Source organism: Odocoileus virginianus, chromosome 33 (assembly GCF_023699985.2).
Source record: "Odocoileus virginianus isolate 20LAN1187 ecotype Illinois chromosome 33, Ovbor_1.2, whole genome shotgun sequence".
NCBI lineage: Eukaryota > Metazoa > Chordata > Mammalia > Artiodactyla > Cervidae > Odocoileus > Odocoileus virginianus.
Genome location: NC_069706.1, coordinates 23,945,802 through 23,958,208, shown reverse-complemented (window position 1 = coordinate 23,958,208; position 12,407 = coordinate 23,945,802). Strand labels below are relative to the sequence as shown.

The window sequence follows — 12,407 nt, the reverse complement described above, 5'->3', positions numbered from 1 at the left end:
ATTTTTGTGAAATCAAACCATTTATGTTCCTTCTCCCTATTTTAGTAAAGAAGCAACTAATCTCTTTTTTGTCTTTATGGCATGAGTTTTTCTCCTTTTCATTAATGTTAGGTACAGTGAATTTAAATAGCTACAGATCTTTATCACAGAACTTGCAAAACTTCAAATTAAATGACAAAGGAACAAAATGTAGCCTGCAGTTACCACTATTAACAATCATTTATGTGCTTATGTGGCAGCACCTAGGCTATTTATTTAAAAAAATAGAGCATATCATAATTTAAATTGGACAAAAATAGATTTCAGAGCTCCTATTTTCTATGACCTGAACCAAAAAGTTGAGGAGATCTGCCAGGCAGTTGTTTTGAGACAGAGAGCTAGATACAAAAAAAAAAAATAAAAAAAAAATAAAAAAAAAAAAATAAATAAAAATACAGTAGAGATATATGAGACATTGTGAAAAGGTCTAACATAAATGTATTAGAGTCAAGGAAAAGAGGAAAGAGAAAAATTTAGAAGCAATGGTAGAGAAACTGGTTAAGAATTTTTCAAAGCTAACAAGAAACTTTAAGCTATAGATTCAAGGAGTTCTATAACCACCCTTCCCCCCCAAACAAATACAAAGAAAACCACATCTAGGCACATAATAGAAAAACGATTTTAAAAATTTAAGACAATGATATACTTAAAATCCAACTTAGAAAGTTATATCCAGCAAAAAATATCCTTCAGAAAAAGAAGGCAAGCTCAATATGATAAAGGAATCTACTAAAATCCCATAGTTAACATCATACTTAACAATGAAAAACTGAAAGCTTTCCCTCTAAGATCAGAAACAAGACAAGGATGTCCATTCTCATGACTTTTATTAAGTAAGGATGTCCAGGACTTCCCTGGTAGCTCAGTGGTAAAGAATCCACCTGCCAGTATAGGAGACATGGGTTTGATCCCTGATTTGGGAAGATCCCACATGCTGTGGAGTAATTAAGCCCATGCACCACACCTATTGAGCTTGTGTTCTAGAGCCCAGGGGCCACAACTACCGAAGCCCTCAAGTCCTAGATCCCATGCTACGCTGCAAGAGAAGAAGCCCACCCACCTCAACTGGAGAATAGTACACACTCACTGCACCTAGAGGGAAGCCCACGCAGCAACAAGGAGCCAGCACAGCCAAAAACAAATAGATAAACTTAGAAAACAAAAACCAGAGATATCCACTCTCATATCCACTCTCACTGTTCTGAACACTTTGGTTCTAGCCCAGGCAATTAGGCAAGAAAAAGAAACATAAGGCATCCACATTTGAAAGAAAGAAGTAAAGCATTTCTGTTTGCAGATGGTATGATCTTGTACATGCAGCATCTTTAAGAATCCACACCAAGAAAATAAAATGAAACAAGGTAAACAACCAAACAAAAACGATTCCCGCTAAATTTTCTAGGACTACAGAGCAGTCTTTAAAATACATGGTGTTCATCCAACTGGACAGCCACATGAAATAGAATGAAATTGGACTCCTATTTCACACCATATATGAAAATCAACTCAAAATGGACCAAAGACCCAGTATAGGAGTAAGTCTTCAGAACCTTGAATTCATCGATAGTTTGTTAGACATGCCACCAAAAGCACAAGCAACTAAAGGCAAATATATTGAAGGATTTCAAATTTTAAACCTGTTGTGCTTCAAAATACACTTTCAAGAAAGTGAAAAGATAGAGGCTCCCCTGGTGGTCCAGTGGTTAAGAATCTGCCTTGCAATGCAGAGGATGCGGGTTCAATCACTGTTCAGGGAACCAAGATCCCACATGCTAAGGGGCAACTAAGCGCTCACACCACAACTAGGGAGTCTGTGCGCCCCAGCGGAAGAGCCCACGTGACACATGAAGATCCCGCGTGCGGCAACTAAGATCCGACACAGCTAAATAAATAAATAGTGAAAGGACAACATGTGAAAGTGAAAGTGAAGTCCCTCAGTCATGTCCGACTCTTTACAACCCCATGGACTGGAGCCCGCCAGGCTCCACCGTGTATGGGATTTCCCAGGCAAGAATACTGGAATGGGTTGCCATTTCCTTCTCCAGGGGATCTTCCCCATCCAGGAATGGAACCCAGGTCTCCCACATAGCAGGCAGACTCCTTACCATCTGAGCCACCAGGGAAACCCTCGTGAGTGAAAGTTGGTCAGACCTGTCCGACTCTTTGCGACCCCATAGACTATACAGTTCATGGAATTCTTCAGGCCAGAATACTGGAGTGGGTAGTTGTTCCCTTCTCCAGGGGATCTTCCCAACCCAGGGATCGAACCCAGGTCTTCCGCATTGCAGGCAGATTCTTTACCAGCTGAACCACTAGGCAGTATGGGAAAAATACTTGCAAACCATATATTTGTTAGTGTTCATAATATATAAGGAACTCTGAAGGTCTAAAAGCCAACCCAATTTTAAACTGTGTGAAAGATTTGAATAGATGTTTCTCCAAGGAGATATACTAATGACCATTAAACACATGAAAAGATGCTCATCATCATTAGTCATTGGGGAAATGCAAATAAGGACCACAGTGTGGTACCACTTCACACCCACTACATGGCTATTTTTAAAAATGGAAAATAAAAAAACGTGGGTGAAGATGTAAGGGTGGAACGCTCACACATTGCTAATGGGAATGTACAATGGTATAGCCACTATGCAAAACCATTTGACGGTTTCTCCAGTAGTTAATATAGTGTGACTTACATGACCAAGCAATTTGACTCCTAGGCATATAGGGAAAATAATTTAAAACACATATTCACAAGAAAGCCCTTCTACACAAGTGTTCATAGCAGCATTGTTTATAATTGCCCTAAACTGAAGGCAACTCTAATGTTCATCAGTTGATGAATGGACAAACAAAATGTAGACTGCACAGACAATGGAATATTATTCCACCATCAAAATGAATCAAGTACTGATACACGTTAAAGCATGGGTGAGCCTTTAAAATCTAAAGTAAAGAATTCAGACACAAGAAGCCACGTATTGTATGATTCTATTTATGTGAAATGTCCAGAGTAGGCAAATCCATAGATATAGTATATTCGTGGTTGTTGGGGGCTGAAACTTGGGAGGGACGGGAACTAGGGAGTGACTGTTAATGGGCATAGCACTTTTCTGGAGAAATAAAAATGTTCTGCAGTTAGATAGTGGTGATGATCAGATGACTTTATAAATATATTAAAAACTACGTAATTGTACACTTCAAAAGAGTGCATTTTATGGTATGTGAATCAGACCTTAATTACAAACATTTTTAGATAAAGGCAAAATAAAACTTTACTTTTCATAAAAAAAAAAAAGCTGAGAATTTGTCACCTGTAGATCACCATCAAATGACATACTAAAGTGAGTTTTGGGGGCAAAATAAAAATAATCTCAGATGGGGAGTAATTTACTATAGGAAGGAATGAAGAGCAATAGAACATTAAAAATATAAATGAATATTAATTAATGAAAATAATAATGTTAATGTCTTATGAAGTTTAAACTATATGCAGAATGAGAATATTGGGTTGGCCAAAAAGATCATTCAGATGTTATGGAAAAACTCCAACAACCTTTTTGGCCAACTCAATACATTATCATGATTATTAAATATAAGAAGAGGTGAACAAAAATAAAGGTCACTGTATTAAAAAAAAAAGTCACTGTATTATCTGAAAAGTGATAAATGTACTAACATAAGGTGTCCATGGAATTCTCCAGGCAAGAATACTGGAGTAGGTTGCCATTTCCTTCTCCAGGGGATCGTCCCCATCCAGGGATCAAACCCGGGTCTCCTGCATTGCAGGCAGATCCTTGACCATCTGAGCCACCAGGGAAACCCTTACTATAAAGTCAACTTCAAAAAATTCAAGTATGCATGCTATAATCTCCACTGAAAGAGTTACAAAAGAAAGTATAACAAACTAATAGGAAACAGAGAACAACAATTTTTAAAACTTTATTCATTTAGAAAATGGGACAAAGAAGAAGAAAAAGGAACAAAGAATAGATAAGACAAAAGAAAAACAAGTAGTAAGAAGGTACACTTAATCCCAAACACATCAGTATTTTTAATAAAATGTAAATGAAGTAACCACAAATTAGACTTAACCTTGAAATCAATACTTTAAAATAAAGTAAAAATTATAGTTTAATCCCTCTCACAAATATACATATGAAAATTATAAACAAAATATTAAGTCAGATCTGATGATATTAATATATACAAATGTATCATACATCATTATTACATGAGATTTATTTCAAGAATACAAAGGCTGTTTGACATTTGAAAATCAGTAATCTGTTTTACTATATTAACAGAATAAAGAAATTCTATATGACAATTTAATAATTTTAATGTGACATTTAATAATTTGAAACACTTATTCATGATTTTAAAAACACTCTCAGGAAACCAGAAATAGAAAGAATTCTCTTAATCTGATGAGGAGCTCACAGTCACACATACACACACACAGAGAATACACACAGCTAACATCCCGAAACGTCAAATACTGAACACTTTATCCTCCAGGGCAGGGAAAAGACAAGGATATCTTGTACTGAAGGTCCTGTTCAACGCAATAAGGCCAGAAAAATAAGTAAATTTATAAATATTAGAAAATTATAAGGATTGGAATGGTAAAAGACTGTCTTAAAAGTCCAAATAGTAAATAAACTGTTAGATAATAACTGTTAAGCAAGGGCAATGAATTTGAGACCAATATAAAAATATATTGTATTTCTAAAGATCAACAAAGTTGACAAACCTTTGGCTAGACTAAGAAAAGAGACATTACAACAGATGCCACAGAAGCAAAATGGATGATAAGATACAACTATGAATAACCCTATACCAACAAACTTGATAATGTAGAAGAAACGGATAATTCCTAGAAACATACAACCTACCAAGCCTGACTTATGAAGAAATAGAAAGTCTGAACAGACCTCTATGTAGGTTGCAAAAGCAACAAAAGCAGAGAGAGAGAAGTGGGACTACCTCATAACAAAAAGCTTCTGCATTCCAAAGAAAACCATTAATGAAGTGAAAAGGCAACTTACTGAGTGGGAGAACATATTTGAATATCATATATCTGATAAGAGAATAATATGCAAAATTAAAGACCTCATTCAATCTGACTTTAAAGTAAGCAGAAGATCTGAATAGACATTTTCAAGGAGAACATACAGAGAGACAATGAGTTCATGAAAAATGTTCAACACCATTCATTACCAGGGAAATGCAAATCAAAATCATAATGAGATTTCACCTGACACCTACTAAAAACTGGCTATTATCAAAAAGGCTTTAACAAATGTTGTTGAGGATATGAAGAAAAGGGCACACTTGTGCATTGCTGGTGGGAATGTATTAGGTGCAGCCACTATGGAAAACAGTTGGAGGTTCCTAAAAAAATTAAAAGTAGAACTACCACATGATCCAGCAATTCCACTTCTGGTTATATGCCCAAAGGAAATGAAATCACTATCTCAAAAAGATACACTGCACCCTTATGTTCATTACCGTTTTATTGACAATAAACAAGATTGGAAACAACTTGTGTCCTTCAACAGGTGAATGGATGCAGAAGATGTGATATGCACACACAATGGAATATTATTCAACTGTGAAAAATAATGAAATCTTGCCATTTGTGGCAACATGGATGAACCTCGTGGGTGTTATGCTGAGTGAAATATGGAGTGAAATATGAAAGATGGAGAAAGGTAAATACAGTATGATCTCTCTAATGTAGAACCCAAAAATAATAAGTTTATAGATACAGAGAGAACTGGTTGATGTTTGCCAGAAGAAGTGTGTGGGGGTGGGAAGAATTGGTGAATAGAGTTGAAAGGTAAAAAGAAAAAAATATATGGTGCATTACTGAGCAAAAGCCACAATAAAAAAGAAGCAAAAAAAAATTTTTAACATATGTACTTGCAATGCATAAGTCCAAAGCGTCTTATTCAGTGTGGTTAAATTTCATGAACAGACTACTACATAAATTATATTTTTATACCAACATTGAGTATTGCATTTTATTCTAGCTTTACCCATGTCTTTTTGTTCAAAACGTATGTCAAAAATACTAAACACATGCTTTCAGCAATTTTATAAAGACTGAGTAGTGCTGCAGAAACTAAAATATCCTGACACTTGAATACAATTCATTTTCTCTAATAACAATGACACATCTTTTAAAAATACTTATCTTTAGGGACTTCCCTAGTGGTTCAGTGGCTAAGACTCCAAGCTCCCCATGCAGGGGGCCTAGATTTGATCCCTAGTCAGGTAACTAGATCCCACATGCTGCAACTAAGAGTTCACATGCTGTAATGAAAGATCCTGCCTGCTCCAACTAAGACCCAGCGCAGCCAAATAAAGAAATATTTTATTAAAAAATACTTAACTTTATATCACCATCACTGAAACTAGAGAGAATTTAAAATTATGAAATAATCAATTATATAGAAGATATAAATTTTAAATAGCAATGTATGATTCTGATAAATTTATCTTTAAAAAATTGAATGTGGACTTCCCTGGCAGTCCAGCGGTTAAGACTTTGGGCTTCCACTGCAAGGGACTCAAGTTCAATCTCTGACTGGGGAACTAAGATCTCTCATGCACAGTGTGGCCCAAAAAATGTTACATTAAGTAATTTTGTAGAAATTAACTGATATGTGATTACTATCAACATTCAAAGGCTAATTTGACCTCTATTTTGAGTCAACTGTTTCATCTTAAGAACTTATAAGTCACACTGCAAAATTTATATACTATTTTTTATTAAAAAACTTTCAAGTATGGAGAAACAGTGAATGTGGTAAACAAATCATGCCTCTTGTGTCCTAGTATCTTTGCAGGTTGCTTTTCAAAAGGAAAATAAGTACTTGCACAATTACCTTATGCATAAGTCTAGAATCTATAAAAATATCCAGCAGGCAATAACAGATTAACATAATGAGGTGTCAGGTAAATTGCCATATGTTGATGAAGATAGCTGGGTTGATGGAGAAGGCTACCTTCATTAAATTGGAATCTTTTTATTGTTCTCTAAAAAAGAGACAATAATAAGTCACATTATAATTCCATTTTTTCCTCCAATGGAAATATCTTTTGAATTTAGAAAAGTTTCACTTATAAAAGACACAAACAAAAAGAGAAATTGAAAAGAAAAAAAAAAGAGAATAGAAAAGAAACTGAAATAGATTGTATCTACATCTGTATATAGTTTCTTTCATATAGTTATATTACACATTTTATATATTATATATAAATGTATAATATATAAAATTATGTCTATAATTCTATATAACATATAGAGAGAACTCCTAGAAAGCAATTATAAATAAACAAAAAGCTTAAGCAGACACTTCATAGAAGAGGACATCCAAACAGCCAAAAGCATGTTAAAAAGTGTTTAAAATCATTACTCATCAAAGAAATGCAAATGTATATCCCAATATGATAGCATTATACATCAACCCAGAATGATTAAAAGAAAAACAAACACAAAACAATTCCAAGTGCTAAAAAAGGATAGGAAGTAATCAAAACTCTTAATCTCTATTCAGTTTTCTCTAAAGAATGTGAATTGGTACAATCACTTTGGAAACTTCTGCTAAACAGGAGACCCAAGAAGTCCTTTTCTAGATTATGCACCAAAGGGCAAAATATACATGTGCACAAGCAGACGTATACCAGGGTGCTCACAGCAGCATTATTTACAACCTCCCCATACTGAAAAGAACCTAAGGTCTTGATTTCCCTGTTTCTTCTTTCGCTCACTGATAATTCAGGAATGGGACCCCTTCAGATCCTCAAGCTGATCATAATTTCCAGTGTGACCCAGGTTGGGACTGGGGCTTGAAAGTAAAAGGTGAGGGGGAAAGTAAAACAGCCCATTTCCCATAGGGACCAAGATGACACGAGATGGGAGGAGAGGGACTCCCCAGCTGAGCCAGAAACAAGAGCCAACAGGTCGCCAGAAGGGGAAGTGCCAAGACTGAGGGACTTCCCAAGAAGGAACACAGAAGACAGGGCTTCCAGCCCATCACTGGTCTCCAAGGACTGCTGCCCACCTGCCCTTCCCGTGGCCTCCTCCCCAAGCTGCAGCTCCCCCCACCCGGTCCTCACCGTGACTGTCTGTGGCTCCCCATTGCGCCTTCAGAGAAAGCCCTCAATTCCTTCGCTCAGCATTCCAAAGATGTCAGCACGTGTCCCCGACATTCCCGCTGCCCCTAGTCTTCATCCCGGACTCCGGGTACTCCAGGTTTCCGGCACCTGGACCTCTTCACCACAGCCCCGTGCATCTGGCTTCCTTCCACGCCTTTGCACCTGCTGTTTCAGCCACCAGAACTCTCTGATCTCTCTGTCAGCTTCCTATTCAGCTTCAAAAGCCAGTTCGAATGTCATCCCCTTCATAATTCTTTGGCCTCTCCAAGGCATGTGAGTCACTCCTTCCTCTAGGGTCCATCCTTCCCCCAGAGCACACCACTCATGGTGTTTTTCGCAATGTTCTGAGCAGTTTCTAGGCAAGAACCACATGTTTCTTGGTGACCACTGAATGTCAATGGCTAACCAGTGTCTGACACATAGTAGGTGCTTAAAGCACTCATTACATGAGTGACCAAATGCAAGGAAAAGGTTTCTGGCCTTCCCTGGTTGTCCAGTGATTAAGAATCTGCCTGCCAATGCAAGGGACATGGGTTCGATCCCTGGTCTGGGAAGATCCCACAACGCCGCAGGGCGGCTAGACCCAGGAGCCACAACTACTGAGCTTACGTGCTGCAGCTACTGAAGCCAGAAAGCCCTAGAGCCCGTCCTCCGCGGTAAGAGAAGCCGCCCAGTGAGAAGCCCGTGCAGCAGTGAAGACGCAGGCCAGCCCAAACTAAATAAAATTACAAAAGAAAGAAATCATCACAGAGGGACAGTGGGTTGCACAGGGCCACACAGTGAGTTTTTACTTAAAGCAGCGCTCTCAGGCTGGGGAAGAGCTCCAGCCTGGTGGCCCCGGAGCAGGAAGGAGGCTCGGCCCCTAACTCACAGTGGGACCCTGGACTCGTCTTCCCTCTGGGCCTCAGTTTCCTCATCTGTAGAATGGGGGCACTCACTCTGGCCTAGATGAGGGAGCGTGAGGCTGGTGCCGGGCACACTGGAGCATGTGAGTGATGGGAATTGCTTTTTTACATATTTGGGGGAGGGAGGTGGTAGCAAAGGGCAGGTTGCAGGTGTCTGAGGACAGGTGTGCCGAGACCCTGGACTTGCAGCTTAGTCAGTAGCTGCTGAACACGAGGGGAAAGGCCTTCCCAGCTGGGGCCACCTCTCAGCCTGTAGACCCTTTTAGTCTGCCTGTTTCTCGCAGGTGGGCTGTGAACCCATGTCCATGCAGGTTCTCCAAGCCCAACTGGCCTTTCTCTATCAGAACGTCTCTAGCCTGCGCAACCTCTCCCAGCCGAGGTACATGCCCTGCTCCCAGCAAGCTCTTCCTGCCTGTGCCATCTTGATTTGCCCTCCACCATGCTGGGTGACCCCACCCAGACTGTGCCAGCTATCTCAGCTCCTGTAGCCCCACCTCACCCCAGCCCCATTCACCCCACCACGCCCCACCTGGAGAGGTTGGTTGTAAGGCAGAGAAAAAAAAGGATGCTTTGCTCCATGGCTGTTTGAGGTCATGAGGTGGGGGGTGGGTACGGGGCTGGCAACCTCCCCTTTATCCTCATCCTTGCCCAGCAAGCCCCCACCAGCCTGCCTGGCCCTGACCAAAATAGACTGGGGGGTACTGATTCATACTGAAGAAAGTCTGCAGGCCCTCGTCCCAGGCTGCATCATCAAGCCCTCTTGGCAGATGAGGAAATAGAGGCCCAGAGAGGCCCCAGAGGCTTGCCCAGAGTCACACAGCAAGGAGGGCCGGGGCCTGAACAGGGAGTCAGGCTGGTGTATTTGGCCCACATCCCTCGGGACAACTGGAGTGGCCCGATCCTTCCTGGGGGCTGGGTGGCGGGGGTTGGGGGGGCTTTGGCAGGTGTCCTGGCTACCCGAGGGCCCTCGGAGGGGCCTCTGCCCACACCCCGGGGAATATTTTCAGGTTGTTTCAGAAGTTCCAAGTTTACTCAGAGCTCTCATTTGAGCAGTGGTAAAAAGTCCCTTTGGCGGGGCGCCAGGGCGAGGAGTGGAGGCGGGGGCACCTGTGAGCCATGAAGTGGGGGTGGGGCTCCTCTCTGCTCCCGCGCTTCCCCTGCCGCTCTGGGCTGGTGTGCAGTGAGGGGCAAGGGAAGAAGAAGCAGGTGAGGAAGGGACTGTGATGAGGGGAAGACCCCTACTCCTTGAGGAAGGATTCCTTCCCATGTCTTCACAGTTTTCTTCTTTCTGCTTGTACATGACTCCCTGGGTGACCCTAGAAGACCTCCACCCCTCTCAGAGCCTCAGTTTTCCCATCTGAGAAAGGGGGGAGTAGAGTCATGATAAGAATTATCATTCATTGAGGGCTGGGTATATGCCAGAAGATATACCAAGTGTTAATAATGAGTAATAATGAGGGAATTATTGCCAATGATACTTAAAGTAAAACATAATAGCTACTATTTCTTGTGAACCACTGCAAGACTCTTTCCGCTCATAACTGCACAGGCTCTGTCTGAGTATCACTGAATACCCAGGACCTAGGACAGTGTTCCAGAAACACATGTTGAGTAAAACCTCACAGCAAACCAAGATAGGCAATCTCATCTCTATATAACAGATAAGGACACTGAAGGTTCAGAGAGGTTAAGTGACTAACTCCAGGTCACAAAGGTACTAAGTAATGGAACTGGGACTCGAACCTAGGTCTGACCATTTCCAAAGCCCCAGATCACGATTGGCAGCATTAGTGAGCCAGATCCAAGGTCCCCCAGTGGACTGCAGAGACCTCCCAGCTGTGTGGAGAAGCCAGGCCATCATTCTGACAATTCTGTAGGCACTGGCTTCTCTCACTGGGAGGAAGGATGCTCTTCCTTTCCTTTCATTCATGTATTTATGAGGGCCCAGGGCGGTTCTGATGCTGCAGAGAAGCTGGTCCCACTCAAAGCTTCCAGTGGCCTGCTTCACCTGTTCTGTCTTCTCTTAAGCTGGCCCCCTCCTCCTGAAAGCCCCCTCCCTCCATTTAGCCTCCAATCCCCACCTCTAACTCCCTTCTCTTCTTTGCTGGGCAGGTGGGAGCCTGAAGCACCTGGGATGCATCCTTCATCTCGCTCACCTGTCTCTCCTGGCCTGGGGTCTCAGCCACCTTCTAACATAAGGGCTCTTAGTTTCCTCTTCTACGAGGCTGTAAGGTTCTAGACTTCCTGCCAGGTGTGGGGCAGGCAGGACCAGGATTTCTGCTGAAACCACCAGGGGAACAAGTGATCAAAGCTCCCCCTTTGGGGTCTGCCTAACCCCCTTGATTCAATGCCCCACTCTCAGAAGGTGCCCCAGGCTATGACTCTTGCTTTTTTGCTATCCTGTCTAGCAGGTTGTCATCTTGGCGTTCCAAACCGAGCTCTGCATCTTATGGTCACAGCTATCTTGGCAAGATTCTCTCCACTGAGCATCAGTCTCCTCATCTGTGAAATGGGCTGAAAGAGGCCAGCAGCTTCACCTGGTGTCATGAGGATGATGGGAGAGCTTCATGCGCCTGTCACATGCTGAGCACCTGGGAAGACCACAACCCAGGGGGCTGAAGGAGGCAAGACTGCAGGTTCCTGAGTGGGTCACTGCACCTTCCATGACTTGGAAACTGGCCTTTCTCTTCCATGGGCTCCAGGCTTCTTATGACGCAAATTCTACCCCCTGGGAGACCCCTAGACAACAGCCTTTCTATTTCACACCCTCAAATCCTCACAACCAGATCTATGAAGATGGAGCCGCCATTCCGCCCATTTCTCAGATGAGAAAACCGAAGCTCCATGAAGTTAGAAAAAAGCAGAGAGACTCACTGAAGTTCACCCAGCCAGAAAGCCACATGGCTGGATGTTGAACCCTCCAGGTTTTCCCCCACTCTACCATGTGCTTCTAAAAGCCCCATGCTTTCCCCCTGGGGAAAGCATATGTTCCTCCCAGGAGGAACCCCTGACATTTTAATGCCTTCTCCCCTGCCCTGGGTCCTCTGCATCCTAAGTTTCCCTCGAGGCGTCAACTCCCTCTCTGCCAAAAGTGTGTCTGCCTGTTCCTTCCTTCCCACCTTTTTCTCAAGTCAAAATCCAACCCATTCTTCAAGGCTCAGCCTCCCCAAGCCTCCTCACCCCACTCTCCTCCACACACACAGAACCAGCTTGCCTCTCACCAGCTGCCCATCCCCTGTGTTTTCTTGAGAAAGGAGACAGCGTGGAGGGTAGGACCAGCCTCCGAGTCAC

General features: G+C 42.0%; 1 protein-coding gene across 1 annotated transcript in view; it reads right to left on the bottom strand.

The window, feature by feature from the left end:
• IL21R (interleukin 21 receptor) overlaps positions 1–12,407 on the bottom strand; it is a 34,974-nt gene that overhangs the window by 21,462 nt on the left and 1,105 nt on the right.